This window comes from Neofelis nebulosa, chromosome 3 (assembly GCF_028018385.1).
Source record: "Neofelis nebulosa isolate mNeoNeb1 chromosome 3, mNeoNeb1.pri, whole genome shotgun sequence".
Taxonomy (NCBI): Eukaryota; Metazoa; Chordata; class Mammalia; order Carnivora; family Felidae; genus Neofelis; species Neofelis nebulosa.
Genome location: NC_080784.1, coordinates 138,225,176 through 138,246,147, shown reverse-complemented (window position 1 = coordinate 138,246,147; position 20,972 = coordinate 138,225,176). Strand labels below are relative to the sequence as shown.

The window sequence follows — 20,972 nt, the reverse complement described above, 5'->3', positions numbered from 1 at the left end:
GTAGGAAACAGTTTCCAAGTCTAGGTCATTAAAAGGTTGCTTGGGTATTCTTAAAAAAAAATGGCAGCTGTTTGCACTCATAACTTTCTTTACCAAAGTGAACCCACATTTTCAGCTAAGATATTTCTCATCCACCTTTTTCAACATTCCTCCAAAGTTAGTGCACTTTTGGGGAGGGATGGTGAAGTCATGTTCCCTATATTAAGAGTGAAGGAAAGAATTTGGTAAGAAAGATTGATCCGCTTTATTTTGGCAATTGTAACAAAAACCTTCACTGAATTTTGAAAATCTTGCCTGCTAAAATCAAAGTGGTTTGAGGAGCAAAAGTTTGCAATATGTGTGTGGCATTCCATGGATGGTTTGTCATTTTAGCCCCCACCGTCCAACTGGTCCTGTTGCTATGCCCTCCTCTGTGGTTGGTCATTCCTCACTTCCGTAGCTTCCACGGATTCTGGCTAAGCTGTTTGTTTCATCATCCATTAGTCCCTGAAGTTTAGTTTGTATACCTAGAGATACTCTTAAATGTTATATTTTTATCATGAATATTGGAAAAATGTGAGCTACAAAATACTAAGTATTTGCTATGTGTTATACACCATGATAAGTACATTACATAGCTTATTTTATTTGACTCTCACACACCTCTGGGAGGTGTTATTATCCCCATTTTATGCATTAGAAAACTGAGGCTCTACCTCACACAGCCACTAGGTGGCAGAACAAAGGTTCAAATCTGGATGTCTCTGGTGTCCTGATTCTTGCTCTTAACCACTGTTTATACTACTCCTTAGTTTATTTGTAAGATCAGCTGTTAATATATTATTCCCTACACTTTTAAGTTGTGGTGCTTGACTTGTGATTATTCTGCCTTCAGAGCTGTGCAATCATAAATTCAAGTATAATAAGTAATTTCAATTTGTTCTTAAACTGTGCATACATCTCCATTAATCTTAATAAATAATTGAGATGCTTATTAAGCAATCTTAGATACCCTATTACTTTTTGAAATGCCAAGCTAAGAGTGGTAGAGCATTATATGATATATTAAAACATTCTGGAAGTCAAATTCCAAAATCAAAACATTCACATATTTTAAGGAGCAAAATAATGATTACTAGTGTTTTCCAAGCAGGAAATTCTAAATTCCTTCTGTTGTTATCTATATTACCATGTGTATGATTCTCTCCGATAAAAAGATTTTAAAACACGAAATACACTTTAATATACATTGTAATATCATGGTTGTGCGCCGTACCCCATTTTAAGTCCTAAAATAGCTCAGTTGTATCTACAACATGGTCCCAGTATTTTCAAATCTGTGATTTAGATTTTCGATGACAGAAGTTAAAAGGTTTTAGGGAAGAGTGATAAGTTAAATAAATCCAAGTAATGAAAATGGGGAATTTTTAAATTTACTGACTTAAAAATGTGCCCCCTCATGTGGATTGGAGAGAGAAAGGTATATTTGTTGGAAAATAGGACTTCAGAGGCCAAATGCCTAATTCACAGCCAAAGCCTCAGTAAGTAAAGAAAAGCTATTAAAGCAGAATGTTGACCAGGGTCCTGCTAAATAAACACATCATCCCCGTGCACATCTTCACCATCGTCTGCACGGCACTGAGATCCATCTATTTGGAGTGCATTGGTTCTCCTTTGCAGTCGTAGTGTTGAAACATGCACGAAAAGAGCCTTATATATCTTAGTCACACACAATAAAGGAAAAGTTGCCCTGTCTTTATACAGAATCGATAGACATTGCCTTCTGAATAAAAATCAGGGCCTTCTAGGAAATAAGATTGTCTACCTTGTATTCACTTTCTTCATATAATTCTTTATCACATCCCTGCACCTCCAACTAGAATTATAGGTATTTCTCAGTCTACAGTACAGTTGTTCTCATGAAAATCTCTTTTCTGGTCAGTGGCAGATCCCCAATAGGAGTCTGATAATAGCAGAACGACTGGGCACTGAACCCCCAAAGCTCGAAACTCACCAAAAACAGGCAAGTAACAAAGCCCAAGCTCCCTTGTAGAGCATGCTGATGGTTATCAGAGGGTTGAAATAGAAGTGCTGTGTGGGGCAAATGTGTATCAGCTATGTGGATAGATGATCTTTTATCCTGGGAGACTGAATACCCTGCTCCTTGTCAAGCTCCCAATAGATGTGGACAAACCTGTCAGATGATCTGTTCTTTTTCAGTCCTTAGCACAATGTGGGATGTTTTCGGGCTGTACAAGCTCCGAGAACACTAGAATTGGGCCCCAACATTTATCAATAACAATTTATAGCTGATATAAAGCGTTCTGGAAAAGAGAAGGAATCCACTGAAGCCTAACAACGCAGCTCCCACAAAGGTTCACTCCAGGCCTGGGATCAATGTCATCAGTGAAATTTATGGGAACGCCATGAAACCCTCTGAGATGCAGTGGCATTCTCTGCAACCTTTCTTGGAGCCCATCAGTTATGGTCTAATAAGGTCTTTCCTGCCTTAGGAAAAGGTTTTCATTCCTTCACTGCCTCTCCCAGGTGTACCTGTATAATAAAAGCAGCTGTTTCTTTAGTCTAAGTGTGGTCTCCTGAGAGAGGTTTCTACTGGCTTCCTCAACCTACTTATGTGGGTTCTGGTAAATGTCTGGTTTCCCTCACCAGGTATGTTCACTCAAGTGAATCTAAAGAGCCGGTCACTAGTTCCTGAGATCTCCCGAAGGTAAAAACAAACAAACAAACAAACAACAACAAAAACCTTGTCTGCAAAATATTCTGTATTTCCTGAATGTTGAAAACCTATGAAATGGACATATCTGATTGAATATTATGGTCAACATATGTTTATGGAAATAATCCAAGGCTCTGTAGGAGAGGAGCAGACTGTGGTATGCTGGATATGGGTTTTCTCTAAATTTTTGGCCTCCTCAACAGGGGTAGAGGTAGGGTGTAGAAATGTGGGTCTTCAGACCTTTGACTATCTGTTGGGTCATTTCTAGTTCATCTTGATCGTGTCCTCAAAGTTGACTTCAATATATACTTAACTTATGAAAAGCTGTTTCTTTGAGAGGTAGGTCTGTTGTTCACTCTCCAGGAGTCATTATGGGATTCCAGCTTCCCTAAAGGAACACTCAGTCATTAAGGGAAAATAGATTTCACTTCCACGATGCACACGTATAGTATACACTCATACCTACCCACATTTATACACACATTTGTGCTTGCAGATAATATCCATACACATATGTGTGTATGTATTTCCATGGATTTTAGGAAAGATGTTTCAGGAATGTTACATTTTAGGAATAATACATCATTGCTTGTCATGTTTTTTCTCTGGATGAATAATGCTTTATTTTCTTAATGTGATCATCACGGCCTAGCTCAGTAATGGGCTGCAGACAGAAGCCAGGCTTCCTTCTAAGACTTAAGTCACATGTTTTATTCAAAAAGAAGTCTTACACTATGCAAAACAGACTTCTGAGGTAAAGTCTGGTTAGAAAGAAAACCTAGAAGGGAAGAAATGGGAAGCTCTCATTTTAGCAAGGCACCATCTGGCCTTCAATTTTCTTAAGTATCCTGACTGCTGGTCACTCTACCATGAGTCTTACACTTTTGCCATTACGCTTTGGTGTCAAATTTAAGGCCGTAACGCCCTTATTAAATGATACAAGGTTGAAGGCAAGTGAGCCATCCTAAGTGATTAGTTTCCTGGGGTGGCTGTGACAAATTACCATAAATTAGGGGTTCTAAAACAACAACAATTCATTGTCTCTAGAGAATAGAAGTCTGAAATCAAGGTGTGAGCATGGCCATACTCTTTCTGAAGACTCTAGAGGAGAATATGTTCCATGCTTTCTGTTAGCTTCTGGTGTTGCCCCACAAATCTTGGTGTTTCTTGCTTTGTAGATACATCACTCCAGTCTTAGCCTCAGTCATCACATGGTGTTCTCTCTCTCTTTTGTTTGTTTGTTTGTTTATCTATTTTTATGTTTTCTCCTCTTCTTTTAAGGACACCAGTCATATGTGATTGAGGGCTCTCTCCACTCCAGTATAACTTCATCTTAATTAATTACATCTTCAATAAACTTATTTCCAAATAAGATCACAATCTGAGGTTCTAGGAAAGGCATGAATTTGTCGGGGGGAGGGGATGCCATCTAATCCCATACCCGAGAGTATTGTGTATTCACTGAAATACTCCTTAATGCTTCAAGTTAACATATTAACTCATTGCTGCTTAGAAGAAAGATAGACAAGGTGAGTGTTGGGGCACAGGCAAAGACAGGGAAATAGAAAATGTTCAGAACAGTAATGTTCAGTGCAGCAGCCACTAGCCCCCTGTGGCTACTTAAATTTGAAGGAATTAAAATGAAATAAAATTAAAAATTCAGTGTTTCAGTATTACTCAGTAGTCAAATGTGGGTAAGGACTAGTCTATTGGATAGCGCAGAAATAGAACATTTCCAGCCTTGCCCGATGTTCTTTTGGACAGTGCTGGTCTAGAACACATCATGAGTAGGAGCTATGGTGAAGGTTCTTAGGAAAGGTAAAGATGGGAGAAAGGGAAATGGAATAATGTTGCAGCAGGCAAGGGAAGGAAAAGGGAAAGGGAAAGTGAAGGCAAATAATATTTCATATTATTATTTTATATTATTATAATATTATAGGTCTGCCTGGCAAAACACAACCATTGGATGTGGCGCTCATCTCTTGACCCCTATATTTTGCCTTGCAGAGAGCAGGTACTCACAAAATATTTGCTGAACCATTAAAGGAAAAGATGAATGCTTTAATCAGGATGGGATGTTGTTGACACTGGCAGTGCTGCTGACAAAAGGGTATGATTTCCATGAAGATTTCTGGGAGACAGTGCTTTGAGTATTAGCAAATCTCCACACAATGACCTTCACTTGAAGTCAGAAGACGCTTGCTTCTCACGCCTTGCTCCTGTACTGGCACCATCTGCCTCTGCCCCTAGTTATTTGGTTCTCCAGGAGCATAAACAGCTGCCTTCTCTCTCTTTCAAGGAAGCATACAGTGGCATGATATTACTTGTGCCCTTTGCACTCGTGCTGGTTCAGCAATTTCCCTGTCGACTGCCATTACGGTGCCCTAATACAAAGCCACCAACCACTACTGTGCATGCCCAAAGCCCTGTGGCAAATCCCTTCCTGACAACTTTTCCTCTCGCTGCAATATGGGAAGAACAAATTACAATTGGGTTTGAAAGGGATGGGTAACTTACCTGGTCTCGGGGGCTTTGACAGCCTCCTGTTGCAGTGCCCACTGACTGGAGGGCTGACACAGCTCATTTCCCAAGCTTGGATTTACTGTGATCCCTTGTCACAGCTCTGTGATGAGGGAGGAGGAAAGGGAATTTTTATCAGTGCAATGAATCCTTGTCGTAGCTCCCTGTAGTGACCCTCCCCCACATACACACAAGCACACATACAGACACACAGAGTCACATGTGTTGATCCATCCCTAACTATTGTCATCAATGAAGACAATAGTTTTTCTATACATCCCAGAGCAAATTTGGAGGATCTCCCCCTAAGCTCCCCTATTTATTTCTTTTAACTCAATTTTGATAGTATTTTAGACACAAAGTGGAAGGAGCTCTTCTATTCAACACCATGACAGAGCATGTGATAGGGGAAGCCAATGGGCATATCGTAAACAAGTAAGTCCCAAGGATGTTGTCTTCTGAAAGTGTGTTGGGCTGTACATTTTTATTATTTGGCTGCAAGGGACTGCTATTGAATCATATGGTGGAAACACTGAATAATAAGTAGCATTGCATATTTATCAATCTGCCTGTCCGAATTCCAAAAGGTAACAAAAGACTTCTCATTTTCACTTTTGGATAATAAAACAAATTCTACAAAATAAATTCAAAAAATTCCAAATTACATTGACTAACAAGAGATTAATGGTTACCTGGGGTTAGAGGTGAAGTCGGGGTTCGGACTGGCTGCAAAGGGGCAGCATGAAAGGTAAGGGAACTGTTCTGTGCCTTGATTGTGGTGGTGGTATGTGTAATTACCAAAAGTTATTAAACTATAGACTTAGTGTGAATGATTTCATTATATATGAATATCTCAATTAAAAGTTAATATAGGGGGCATCCAAATTGGCCGGGAGGAGGTCAAATTTTCACTCTCCGCAGATGACATGATACTCTATATGGAAAACCCAAAAGATTCCACCAAAAAACTGCTGGAATTGACTCATGAATTCAGCAAAGTTGCAGGATATAAAATCAATGCACAGAAATCGGTTGCATTCCTATATACCAACAATGAAGCAACAGAAAGAGAAATCAAGGAATCGATCCCATTTACAGTTGCACCAAAAACCATAAAATACCCAGGAATAAATCTAACCAAAGAGGTGAAAAATCTATACACTGAAAACTATAGAAAGCTTATGAAAGAAATTGAAGAAGACAGCAAAAAATGGAAAAAGATTCCATGCTCCTGGATAGGATGAACAAATATTGTTAAAATGCCAATACTACCCAAAGCAATCTACATATTCAATGCAATCCCTATCAAAATAACACCAGCATTCTTCACAGAGCTAGAACAAACAATCCCAAACCTTGTATGGAACCAGAAGAGACCCCGAATAGCCAAAGCAAACTTGAAAAAGAAAACCAAAGCAGGAGGCATCACAATCCCGGACTTCAAGCTATATTACAAAGCTGTAATCATCAAGACAGTGTGGTACTGGCACAAGAACAGACACTCAAATCAATGGAACAGAATAGAAAACCCAGAAATGGACCCACAAACGTATGGCCAACTAACCTTTGACAAAGCAGGAAAGAATATCCAGTGGAATAAAGACAGTCTTTTCAGCAAGTGGTGCTGGGAAAACTGGACAGCAACCTGCAGAAGAATGAACCTGGACCACTTTCTTACACCATACACAAAAATAAACTCAAAATGGATGAAAGACTTAAATGTAAGACAGGAAGCCATCAAAATCCTCGAGGAGAAAGCAGGTAAAAACCTCTTTGATCTTGGCTGCAGCAACTTCTTACTCAACACGTCTCCAGAGGCAAGGGAAACAAAAGCCAAAATGAACTATTGGGACCTCATCAAAATAAAAAGCTTCTGCACAGTGAAGGAAACAATCAGCAAAACTAAAAGGCAACTGACAGAATGGGAGAAGATATTTGCAAATGACATATCAGATAAAGGGTTAGTATTCAAAATCTATAAAGAACTTATCAAACTCAACATCCAAAAAACAAATAACCCAGTGAAGAAATAGGCCAAAGACATGAAAAGACACTTCTCCAAAGAAGACATCCAGATGGCCAACAGACACATGAAAAAATGCTCAACATCACTCATCATCAGGGAAATACAAATCAAAACCATAATGAGATACCACTTTACACCTGTGAGAATGGCTAACATTAACAACTCAGGCAACAACAGATGTTGGTGAGGATGCTTTTTTGCACTGCTGGTGGGAATGCAAACTGGTGCAGCCACTCTGGAAAACAGTATGGAGGTCCCTCACGAAACTAAAAATAGAACAACCCTACCACCCAGCAATTGCACTACTAGGCATTTATCCAAGGGATACAGGTATGCTGTTTTGAAGGGACACATGCACCTCCATGTTTATAGCAGCACTATCAACAATAGCCAAAGTCTGGAAAAGCCCAAACATCCATTGATGGATGAATGGATAAAGAAGATGCAGTATGGTATATACAATGGAGTATTACTCAGCAATCAAAAAGAATGAAATCTTGCCATTTGCAACTACGTGGATGGAACTGGAGGGTATTATGCTAAGTGAAATTAGTCAGAGAAAGACAAAAATCATATGACTTCACTCATATGAAGACTTTAAGAGACAAAACAGATGAATGTAATGGAAGGGAAACAATATAAAAACAGGGAGAGGGACAAAACAGAAGAGACTCATAAATATGGGAAACAAACTGAGGGTTACAGGAGGGGTTGTGGGAGGGGGGATGGGCTAAATGGGTAAGGGGCCCTAAGGAATCTACTCCTGAAATCATTGTTGCACTATATGCTAATTTGGATGTAAATTAAAAAAAAAATAAAACAAGTTAATAAAAAAAAAGTTAATATAGGGACACCTGGATGGCTCAGTCAGTTGAGTGTCCGACTTTGGCTTAGGTCATGATCTCACAGTTCATGAGTTCAAGCCCTGCATTGGGCCCTCCACTCTCAGTGAGGAGCCCACTTCAAATCCTATATGTCCCTCTCTCTCTACCCCTTCCTGCTCACTCTCTCTCAAAAATAAACATTAAAATTGTTAAAAAGTTAATATAAAAATTCAAAAATTTTAATTGTAGTTAAGAATTTGCCATATCTAGAATGAGTTAAAGAATGAAGATTTTGGAAAACTGATTACCATAGGGGACATTTTTTAAAAAGCTATAAGTACACGAGAGCTTTCCTTATGAAATATTGTTTAGGTGAAACATACCATACACAGATGGTAGAATGATTAGTCTTTTATGGGTACTCAGAAATCTACCCTCCTCGGGTCCTTTGCAGTTAGGTAGGGCCTTGTAGCTGGTTCACTTCAGTGAATTGGTGGCAGAATTGACATGTGCACAGGAAAAAGTCCTCTGCATGACTGTCTGGTTCTCTTGCTTTCTGCCTCAGAAATACAGGAAGCCACATGTTGAGATGGCAATGTCACAAGAAGATGGAGCCATCTTCTTGTCTCATCCAGGGACACTCTATGACTGCTTAGGATGTAGTTTACCAAACTGCCTTAGACATGTAGCACAAGCAAAATAATGAACTTCTGTTGTGTTACTCTAATGAGATTGGGGGAGTTACTTGTTACTATAGTATGACATAGCTTGTGCTGACTAATACAATATGTTGCCACGATTTCAAAATCTTCAGAGTTTAATGGCCATGGATCCGTTAAAGTTTGCCTCCCTGGAGAGTATGGATTTTGATAAACACACTATTCTAGTAGGCATGGTTGATAAAAGAGGAATTCAGGTGATGAGTTTCTTCTTGGTAATTCATACTTTAGAAGAGAGAGACTGGGCAACAGTAACCTGAATAGTCATTCCTGCTATGTTCTTACTATCCAGGGGTTCTGGGACATTATGAGATTACATACTGATGCCTTCACCAGAGGCAGAATTCACTTGAAGATCTTTGAATTCTAGATTAAAATATAAAACCCTGAGTGCTCCCTTAATAACACAGAACATATAAGACAGAGGAGGGAATTTATCCACTGACTTGAATCCTAGGGTTCAAGTTGAAGCCTGTTAGTTTGTCCCTTTCTTGCCATCTGTGTGTTCTATGAGTCTTACCTTTATCACTACTTTGTTGCCTTTTACCATTTTACATTATATCTTTAATGGACAGGGTCCAATTTCTTTAAAAAAATGAATTCTTGGCCCTATTGATATCATTTCCTGATAGTTTACTCTAGAATTTCTGTGTCAGCTGGTGAAATCTCTTTTGTACTGTTAAAATGCACATTACTATCAGCAAATATTCAGATGTTTTAAAAGAATTTATTTTGGAAGAGGCACTGGACATGTGGGAATGTAACTAAAGAACCAGTTTGGCAAATCACTAGGAGAAGTAACTCACAGTAGACCCAGTAAAAGAGTGTATTTACCAGAGGGACATTGAGAGTATATAGTGGATTCCCTTGCAATAGAAGAATGGAAAAGGATAAAAAGTCAGAGGCAATCAAGTGGAGAAAAATACTTTTATAATAAGTGAAAAGACAGTTTTATAGGTTCATGCTCATAAAAAAACATACTATGTAGCAGTAATCGTTCTATTTTTGCCTCACAAAGAGAGGCAGGAAAAGAGATGGAGGAGAAATTGTTTTTCTTTTTCACAAAATCCCTTTCCATTATGGGTGAGATATGGAATATAGCATGATTAAGAAAGCCCATGGCATGAGGCGCCTGGGTGGTGCAGTCGGTTAGGTGACCGACTTCAGCTCAGGTCACGATCTCGCGGTCCGTGGGTTCGAGCCCCGCGTCGGGCTCTGGGCTGATGGCTCAGAGCCTGGAGCCTGCTTCCGATTCTGTGCCTCCCTCTCTCTCTGCCCCTCCCCCGTTCATACTCTGTCTCTCTCTATCTCAAAAATAAATAAAAGTTAAAAAAAAAATTAAAAAAAAAAGAAAGACCATGGCAATTAAAACTTCATCCTGCTGAAAAGTTAAAGCCATTTTCTGGAACAGGAAAAAGACTTAGAAGACAGGAAGTGATGCAGTAATCTTTCCTTCTACCCCCTCCCCCATGAGAGATACCCAGGGCGTTGCAGTATATGTGCATTTACTTCTAGATTCTTTCTTCTCATGAAGGATCTTGAAATAAGGAATTGGAATGCATTAGAATTCATAGTCCTCTGGGGCTCTTGCTTTAACTCGTTCTTCTGGTGTCACTCCCTATTCAAGTGGTCACATTATGCTAAGTCTCACTGAAACACATTTACAGCAATCATTGAGTTAGAATTTCTCTCTTGGTGCTTGAACATCATGTTACTAATATTGCCTACCACCCAGGAAAAGCAAATTGTAAATACTTACAGATTAGTCTAAAGTTGTACGGATCTCAAGTACAATATACTCAAGGGTGAGTGAATCGAGCATTGGTTGGGAGAACAAGGAGGGTGGTCACTGTAGGCTCTTCCTCAAAGTTGAGCCAGGAGTTTGTTTTTTGTTAAATCTATAATTTGTACAACAAAGAAAAAAATTAAGAAAATCATTAGGGCCTGTGTTGTGAACAGTAGGTAAAGATCTACAGTGTTTAAGAGGCAGGGGGTGGGAGTGGAGGGGTGGGGAGGTGGAGCAGAGGGTGCTGGAAGGCCTCCCTCCAGCAGTATAAGAATATAGGCTACAGCAGACAAACAAAAACCAAAAGCTAATTTTCAATATTTTATTGTAATTTGGGAGTGAGATCTTGGAGGGTTTCAAGGTAAGAAAAAAGGGATTTGGGATAAATATAAGTAATTAATAATCTAAGCTTAAAAAAATAATTGATGTATTTGAAACTATACTATCTTTACCATCTTAGTTGAGTACATTTAGCAAAAGTTATAAAGGGGTTTCTAGGTTTACATTGCTAAATTAATTAAACAAAGAGGCCATTAGACTGAGGTGGCTTTTTTTGTTTTTTGTTTTTAATTTTTTTTAACATTTATTTATTTTTGAGAGAGGGAGAGAGAGAGTGTGTGCAGGGAAGGGGCAGAGAGAGAGAGGGAGAATCTGAAGCAGGCTCCAGGCTCTGAGCTGTCAGCACAGAGCCCATTGTGGGGCTCGAACCCACAAACCGTAAGATCATGACCTGAGCCGAAGTCAGAGGCTTAACTGACTGAGCCACTCAGGCACCCCTAGACTGAGGTAGCTTTAATGCCTTAGCAGTCTACATAACCAAGCCAAAACCAAAGCCTCCAAATGCCTCAAAGTTAAGAAATTGAAACCTAAGTACAGCCAATCGCAAATAGCTAACTCGGCTTTCCCAAATAATGCAACCACTTAGGCTATAGTCAATCAAATAATTTCCGTGCTTAACTCCCATCTCTTCTCTATAAAAGTCTTGCTCCCAGCTCCTGTTGGTGGAACACTCCCAACCAGTTCCCATTTGGTGCTGCCTGATTCAAATTGATTTTTGCTCAGATAAACTCTTAACAATTTTTAATATGCCTCAGTTTATCTTTCAACAACTTATAGCCTCAGTTCTTCAGTCTGATTTCTGTAAGCAAGTCTTTATTTGATCAATTGAATTCTTCCAACAATAGCTTCTCCTAACCTTTGTGTTGCGGGGAAAAACACTCATTTTCCCTAAGGTATCCCATAGAGTAAAGTATGTGTTTTTGTTTTTGTTTTATAAATACTTAGTTTTTTATTTTTGAGAGAGACAGAGTGTGAGCAGGGGAAGGGCAGAGAGAGAGGGAAACAGAGAATCTGAAGCAGGCTCCGTGCTGCCAGTGCAGAGCCCGATGTGGGGCTGGATCTCACAAACCGTGAGATCACGGCCTGAGCCAAAGTTGTATTCTTAACCAACTGAGCCACCCAGGTGCCCCTTTTAGGGTTTTACTTTTAATCACTGTGAAGAAACAGAGGTACAAAAATAACAAACATGGACAAAACACGGCATCCTTAAATCTTTATATCTTTATCTTTAAATCTTATAAAACCTTCCTAGCACTGGTTCCCGGTCTACAGTCCTACACTTGATTTCTTTGCTGTAATTGCAGAAGCATCTGGTGTTGGAAGCCTCTTGATGGTCTACAAAATCTGCCTGTCTAGGTTGAATGTCAGTTGTAGCCCTAGCGAGGTGTGGGTTGGTACCACTCCAGAGCCATTTCGGTCCCTTTCAGGATCTGCATCCCAGTTTTCCTACCCACTCAGTTCACCTGCTCTGCTCTGTGATAAAGGCCCTTGTGGGCTTGGCTTCTAATGTTCTCAGCCATTCTTGCAGCCCATGTTAATGCCTCCTTGCTCCTCTGCGGGATTTCATTAGCTGAGAGCTGAAGAAAGCCCTTGTTCTTTTGCATGTCTCTCTTTAGAAGTTCTTCTCCTATGTTTCAGACCATCCTACACTGATCCAGACTTTTTTTTTTCTTTTTGTCTTTTTTGCTAAGCTTCCATAGCATCCTTTTCTTTGGCCTGACCAACTGGCCATCACCACAGCATAATGTATTGGCTAGGTAGTGTAAACCAAGCATAGGGCTAGGCATTTTACATCAGTTAAAATGTCCTTTTGATTTTGTTAGCTGTATATCCAGCAGCTTGTTGGTAATGCTAATAGTACCCTTAATATAAGCAGACTTTCCCCATCTATTATTCCAGGCAAACATCTGAGCATCGTCTTTGGTTGGCTGTATCATCCTAAAATCAGTTTTATAGGCTTTGTGCTTGCCTTCTATTTTCTCATTTTCATAATGCTTGCAGATTTGTCCCTTTCCTCATTCAAAAAGCTCACACATTTTCTTAGACTTTTCAATGAGTTTTGGTTCTTAATTCAAGGGAAACCACCAGTTCATAGGTGCCTCAGAGAAATGCCCTGAAGCCACTGAATTGACTTAACTCAGTGGTTCTCAAATTTCAGTGTGCATGGGAATCATTTGGAGAATTTTTATTACAAATGCTGATTCTTGGGCTCTACCCTGGTTAATTTTATAATTAAAGACATGGGGGGTTAGGCCCAAGAATTTCTTTAATTATCATCCCAGTGATTTTCATGTAGGTGATATGTTCTTAGGAAACTGATTTGACCTTCTTGGTTCTGGCTCTCACTTCTGTCCACTACCTTGGGTTCTCTAGTGATCACTGCTTCTGGTGTCCTCATTCAGTCCTATTAGACATATTATATTTATACAAGCCAGTGCAAAAGCATACGGACTACTCTAGGTATAATTTCCATCAAAGAATAGAAGACTTTCCCTTCTCCTCACAGATATTTTTAAATGCATACTCAAAAAAAGTGAGTAAAGTATCTGGAAAGGCAATAAATTTTTTAAAGATTTGCAAGGTAATGTTCAAGTCAAAAATATTATTTTATTTATATTAAAATACTGAATGTTCACCCATTAAGATTATTCAGCTATACACATTATGTAATTCACATACACAAAAAAGTATGGAGAACAATATAAAATAGACACATGGGAGCTCACACCTCTGTATTAACATTTTACCACATTAAAAAAACTTTACTGTCCATCTTTTAAAACATTTGCTACATATGTCTTATCTTTAAACAATAAATAGTATTGCTTTGAGCATTTTAAAATTTTACATAAATGTTATGTACTGTATGTATACCTTTGTAGATTTTTAAAAATCAACATGGTTTTGATATTCATGTTGCTTCATGTAAACCTAATTAAGTTTTTTCAACTTCTTTTTTTTATTTAAAAAATTTTTTATAATGTTTTTATTTATTATTGAGAGACAGAGCATGAGCATGTGAGGGGCAGAGAGAGGGGGAGACACAGAATCTGAAGCAGGGCCCAGGCTCTGAGCTGTCAGCACAGAGCCCGACGTGGGGCTTCAACTCACAAACTGTGAGATCATGACCTGAGCCGAAGTTGGACGCTCAACAGACTGAGCCACCCACGCGCCCCAAGTTATTTCAACTTCTGAAGAGTATTCTCTTTTGTACATCACTATTTATCATTCTCTTACTGATGATTATTAGGTACTGTTTTTGTTTTGTTTTGTTTTGTTTTGTTTTAGCTAAAATGTTGTTGAGTCACACAGGTGTGTTAGAGTTTCTTTAGGTCATAGCACCTAGATGTGACATTGCTATAATAGAAACTTGTGCATTTGTAATTTTAAAATTGTACATTTAAAATAAGAGCTGAGGGTCATAATCAATCTAAATTTTTTAATTATATTTTATTAAAATTTACTCTGAAACCACCAATGCTTTGATAATCTCTACTCCACGTACATTTCAGTCTGTGCAGAAAACTCAGAGTTATAATCAATGAATGGTTGCACGTATTATTTTATTTTATTTTTTTACTTAACATAATTGCATATAAATATCTCACCTATTTGACACAATAAATGCTTACTTAATGACTCCCATGAGCAAGTGTAACTCCAGAGAACAGAGACCAAGATCCTGGCCTTCTTGAATCTTTTATTACCGCCACATAATCACATAGGCGATAATTTTATCATTTAAACAGCAATTAATATTACACAATATCGACATGCTATGATTTACTTATCGAATCCCTCAGGAATTGTGTTTATTTCAGAAATGAGTACCTACATGACACCTATGTTAGAAATAAGGACTGAATTTGACCAAGGTGATATTATCATGGGGAGTGTATGTCTGAAACGTTCAGAGTGACTTAAAACAGGCCATATTTATTTACCCTATTTATCATTAACAGCAGTCCATGCTCCCCCTTTTCTCCTCATTCACTTCCTGTAACTCAGCCTAGAGCCAAGGTTGTTAGAGTGGTAACAGATCTGGACTTTGGAATGGGTTTGTGTACAGGCTCCTTGGCTTGTGAGATACATGAACTTGGAAAATTGGTGTCTCAGCTTTCTCTTCTGTAAAATGGGGGTAATAAGACATTCAGTCAATACTTGGAAAAATCCTTCAATAAGAAAGCAAGAGTTTGCTCTGGTTAAGCAGTAAAGCTCTGGTTGTCAAAAGTCCGGTTTCGCTTCCTAAAGCAAGTTACTTGAGGGATATGTTGGGAGACTGAAAAATAAGGCAAAACAAGATAACTTTGTTTTCTTTGCAAGGAGTCTGGGGTCCATCAGTCTGCATCTAGTTTAGAGTCTGTGACTCACTGCATGGAAGCTGTTCACCAGAGGTTCCCTCTATCATATGTCTGCCTGGAGCTCTGATTTCTGCAACTTCAGGAAGAGAAAGTGCCTGGCAGGTACCTGCATGCGCGTGCACACACACAAGCACACACACCACACACAGATGCACACAGGTCAAAGAAGGAAGCTAAGCCAAAAAGTTATTTTTAATGAGAACAAATTCATCCATTTGAGTATTTTACCTAACAGTATAGCAGGTTGTTTCTAAAATGTGAAAATTAATCAGTTAGGTCTTTAGGCTGTTCTCCCTACATATAAATACAACGGTCATACACCCAAGCCAAATAATCTGAAAGTGTAAGAAAGTATAAAGTAGGGGCACCTGGGTGGCTCAGTCGATTGGGCATCCGGCTTCGGCTCAGGTCATGATCCCACAGTCCGTGGGTTTGAGCCCCGCGTCAGGCTCTGTGCCAACAGCTCAGAGCCTGGAGCGTGCTTCAGATTCTGTGTCTCCCTCTCTCTCTGCCCCTTACCTGCTCACACTCTGTCTCTCTCTCAAAATAAAATAAAAACATAAAATTTTTAAAAATTAAATAAAAAAGAAAGTATAAGGTAACAACCGATCTTAATAGAACCAGTTTCCAGCTAACTTGTTTAGAAAATGTTCATTATTATCCATTGCCTCCTTTCCCCCTCTTCTTCCTTCCTCCCCTTTTCTCCTTTTTATTCTTCTGTACCAGAATAACTGCTAGCCACAGGGAAAATGAACTAATATAAAATACGCCTGCATCTATTTCTCCAAATTGCTGTTTAAGTTCAGTTCAGACATGAATCAAAAAGTGCTAGCAGTGAGTTAAGGAGTGCATTCTGTATGCAGTGGGCTCATATGAAGTCACTGACTAATATAATTAAAAGCCTGAGTTAATTGCATTACTTTCCATTAGCTTTCATTGTGTACCTACCTTCCAAGGACCTGACTACCCATGCCCATGGGGCTCTGGTCCCACGTTTATCCAAGTGAGATCGCTGCTTTCAAAACGAAACCTTTCATCAATCCCCTATTAATTAGCTAAATGCCGCATCAGATTATGCATTCATGCCTGCCAGCCAGGCGGTAGCATCAGGAGAGCAGAGCTCGCGGTCCTCTTGGCTCATCCTCCAGCCTGGTCATTGGTATTCCAGGACAAGTCAGCTTACTGTAATTTGAAATTGGTCTGCCGTCCCATTAGGAATCTGCCCGATCAATACCAAGTGAATTAGAGTTTCAGTGATCTGATTAACTCCCCATTATTTTCTACCCTGGCTGATTTAGAATGCATGATGAGACAATATTCCAGTTTCTTTGCTTTATCCCAGTTTAAGTGAAATATAGACATCTAAGGAAGCAGTGCCTGTGCATTTGATTTGGCTCGGCTGTAATAAAGTCAAACACCATGAGTATCTCCCTCATCAAGACAGTCTTAAGTGACTGAGGGCTGCCTCTTGCACGCCAAGGAGCCGTGAATGGCAAGGGGGAGAAGTAGGTGGGGAGCACCCGCTGCTCATCTCTCTTCGTTTTGGCTCTATCTTCTGAATGGGCACCTGTAAGGCATTTAGCAGGGTGGTTTAGTTATTTGTCAGATGATCAACATTAGTAACTTTGTGACTGAAGCTCTGGGTCATGTGGTTGGAAGGCAGACTATAATTCTCTCACAAAGGCACAAGAGGTTCACGACAATAGAGTAACTAAATGTTGTATCTTGATGACTGAAAACAAGCATTGCAGCCAGTCAGTCGGGCTGGGGCTAAGTGCTGCCCTTGGCGAAAATTCTTGGTGTCCTTCGGGAGTGAATTTGACTTCCTGTGCAGGAAGACTGTTTTCATGCCCCAGCCTAGGGCTTCAGAGAACTCTGACTGCACCTCAGTGAGTCACTGTGTATCTCCAAGAGGCTCAAAATTCAAGCTAGTAGAAAACACAAGATCTGAAGCAGTTCAAGCAATGGTACCACACCCTTTAAAAATGCAGTTGTATTATTTCCTCAAATGTTTGAATTGGGTTGGCCAAGCATCGTCTGGTAGGAGTTCTTAAATTATTATTTTAAGTGTGAGATTCATAATGGGCTTATCAATTGCTTTCATGTTGCCCCAAAGCTTTAAAACATAAAAGCATTATATTTTTCAAATCGATCTGAGCTATTGTAATGTAGCACAATCTTTTTTCATTGGTGATCCAAAAAAGATTCAGCATAGCTTATATCTGATCATAAATAATAAGTCATTAATATGGCTTACATTAAGTACCATCCCACTTTCCTCTTAGGAATTACTTAGCAATTTAGAACATTCTGTGTGGGGTGGGTGAACACATTTGACTAGAGATGATACAATATGATCTGTTAGCCAGTTTTGTAAACACCTGGATTGGAAATACAGATATAGGAGTGGAATAACTTGGCACTGACAAATGCAAGCTTGACGAGAGGTCTGATCAGCTTAACGTCTTATGCGCTTCATTGCTATTCTCCACTATTATTACTCAACTGAACATTTCTGAATATCTTTTGTGTTTTGTCTCCCAGTTACGGTTCATGCAAGCTAATTAGAGCAAAAATTATAATGGAGATTTGCAAAGAAAAATAAAATTTGAAACATCATAGATCAAAACAACATAATTATTCCTCCTGGGTTTGAATCCTGCCATTTACAGATAGGTTACTCAATTTGCCTCTGTAAGCCAAGGTTCTTTACATCTACAAAATGGAAATAAGTTTGTAAACATTATGGGATAGTTTTGTGGATTCAATTCGGTAATATATGTAAAGTATTCAGTGCATAATGAATGCCCAAAGTTGTTACCTTTCTTTTCTTTTCCCTCCCATGTTTAAAGAAACTGTGAGAACATTTTTCATGTCAATCTCTACTTTAGAATGTTCCGTTTTAAAATCTTAAATTGAGGGGCGCCTGGGTGGCGCCGTCGGTTAAGCGTCCGACTTCAGCCAGGTCACGATCTCGCGGTCCGTGAGTTTGAGCCCCGCGTCAGGCTCTGGGCTGATGGCTCGGAGCCTGGAGCCTGTTTCCGATTCTGTGTCTCCCTCTCTCTCTGCCCCTCCCCCGTTCATGCTCTGTCTCTCTGTCCCAAAAATAAATTAAAAACGTTGAAAAAAAAAAATTTAAAAAAATAAAAAAAATAAAAAAATAAAATCTTAAATTGAAAAGAAAAAAGAGTCTCAGGATAAATGAGTTGTGTCAGATATTTTTTATGCATATGATTTAAATGGGAAATTACTGGGATATTGCCAGTCCTCTGAAATATCTCAAATTTCTCACCTGGGAAAAATTGAAGTTACATAAAGAAATGATTCAAACTGTGTCTAAAAGTGGAATGACCAACAGCTCTAATTGATTCTTAACACAAAGCCAAATCAGCCTCTCTGGTAGAGGCAAATGCCTGAAGCAGGGCTCACAGGCTACAGCTGGATTGTTTTTGGGTATTTCTGATCATCACCATCTTTATCAGTCCCTATCCTCTGACTTTTTTTCTGACAATAGACCTGGTCCTCTCCATGGTTTTGATTCTGCATTTCTCTTCACAGATTGAGGTCAAGATTTCCATTGTGTTTCTGGTCGGTTAAAAGTCTCAGGCTTTTGTCGCATCTACTTCTGTTCTTTTTTGGTGGTTGATTATTTCGTAGCATGTAAAATGTAACATTTATTTTCCCCAAATAGATGTTATTTTGTTGATTTCACCCTATCATTCCAATTTATTAACATCGTTTCGGATATGTATTTCATTATGTGCATAATTAAGTATCTTCCTAGCTTAGTCTCCTTTAGTCACTATTATAACATGGTGCGCAGTACCAGTAATACTCCTTCTGATTTCTGTCTCAAAATTCACACCCTTGGGCATGGGGTTGAATAGGCACTTACCTTGTGCTGCTAGCATCCAGCCCACATTCCTCTCCGCTACTGCTGTGTTGTCTATGTTTCCCTCCACACCTTATCCTTCTCCACCCTATTTTGCATCCCAGCAGGCTGGCTTTTATGGACCCCCTCAATGTCTACCTAGCTCTCTAGTTTCCTCTTGGATTCAGCCTATGGGGTGATGGCTGGAAATAGGAGAGAGGTAGAGGAGTGAAATCAGGGTATTTTTTTCCTCCTAGCTCCTTCCTTGCTGAATTCCCATGGGTCAGCTGCCTATTTGACCCAAGTTCCTGGCTCCCATAGGAGACTTTATCCATCTCATGATTATCATACATTTTGTGGACTGAGACAAAATGGACCGTTACCTTACATATACAGCTATTATATTAATATCAATTTATGTCTATTACAAATTACTGCTGGAGATTTGCTGACTTGTACATAGGCAACGCATAAAAACATACATAAAATTTTATCATCTTTGGATCGCTATATTTGATGACACCATGCTGTTGTATTTTAGTGATAGTTTGAATGTTGCCTGAAGCTTGACATATAACCCAAATGTCACAGTTAAGTTATTAACTCGATGGTAAAAATACTCATACATAGCACTTACATGTTGCTTTTCATCATTAATGTGTATGGCAAATAGGAGCTAATCAATAGCATAGCAGTGTATTCAGTAATGATCTTTTACTGTTGCTTGGTTCATTTCAGTTCAGAGGCCTTTTACTAGTAAGCCCATAAAACTGGTGACAAGTTTCAAGTTAATAGACAAGATTTATTTGAGTATATCTCTCTGCATCCTCTGTCTCTTTACCTGCTTGTCTTCCCACTGGATAGCGAACCCCTAAAGGCAGAGATTGTATCTCTGTATCCCCAGTGCCTACTATAAGACCTGACACCCGGTAGACATTCAGGAAAGTACTTGTAGAGTTGATAAATGAATAGAGGATATAGCAAAACTATTTAGGTGGTCATTAATATTATTTCCAAAGCCTACTGCCATAAGTGCCTATGAGGCTATAATGTGAGAATTTTTCATTCTCCCCTTCAATTGAAAAGAACCATAGTTTGAAACTTTTTCAAATTTTTATTTATTTATTTATTTATTTATTTAGAGAGGAGGAGGGTAGGGACAGAGAGAGGGGGAGAGAGAAAATCTCAAGCAGGCCCCACACTGTCAGTGCGGAATCTGATGCGGGGCTCCAACCCACAAACCATGAAATCATGACCCTCACCCAAATCGAGAGTTGTACACTTAACTGACTGAACCACCCAGGCGCGCCTGAAACTTTTTGCAGGTCATACTAGTATTTATTCGAAGGCAGAAAACAGCATGTACCGAGAAAATGGACACAGCTCACCGTGTTGAGGGAGACTGAAACCTGTCCCTCTGTGGTCACCACTCACAGCAGTCTTTGCTCCATGCAGCTCTAATATATGCACAGGAACCAGCTGCCAGAGCAGATCTTGGAGATATTCACCAGCTGCATGCAGAGCTCCCATCACCTTTTCCTTGGTGCCTTGGACATCGGGGAGAGTGCTGGGTCTTTCCTGACTTTTGAAGAGAGATTCTGCAGCTTTCCAACGAGGCAACCAGTTCCCGGCAGTGGTAGTGAGTGACCTTGACAGGGGAGGTCTGACACGCTGGGCATCTGCAACATTACATGTCAACACCCACATTAGAGAATAGGGGAAATGTTTTGGAATGAACAGAAAAAAGACTGTGGCAGAAGCTAAAACCTGACGTGGAGAGTAAGGAACTGCACTGCTCTGTGTATAATCT

At 39.4% G+C, this 20,972-nt stretch overlaps 2 long non-coding RNA genes across 4 annotated transcripts in view; both read left to right on the top strand.

Annotated features, from left to right (window-relative positions):
- LOC131507366 (uncharacterized) overlaps positions 1 to 2,002 on the top strand; it is a 139,907-nt gene extending 137,905 nt beyond the window's left edge. For both annotated transcript variants that reach the window (XR_009259468.1, XR_009259467.1), the window contains exon 6: positions 1,922 to 2,002. This is a non-coding gene — a long non-coding RNA (uncharacterized LOC131507366). The remainder of the gene's footprint in view (positions 1 to 1,921) is intronic.
- A 554-nt stretch (positions 2,003 to 2,556) lies between these two features.
- LOC131507367 (uncharacterized) overlaps positions 2,557 to 20,972 on the top strand; it is a 61,329-nt gene continuing 42,913 nt past the window's right edge. For both annotated transcript variants that reach the window (XR_009259469.1, XR_009259470.1), the window contains exons 1-3: positions 2,557 to 2,707; positions 4,724 to 4,826; positions 15,254 to 15,393. This is a non-coding gene — a long non-coding RNA (uncharacterized LOC131507367). The remainder of the gene's footprint in view (positions 2,708 to 4,723; positions 4,827 to 15,253; positions 15,394 to 20,972) is intronic.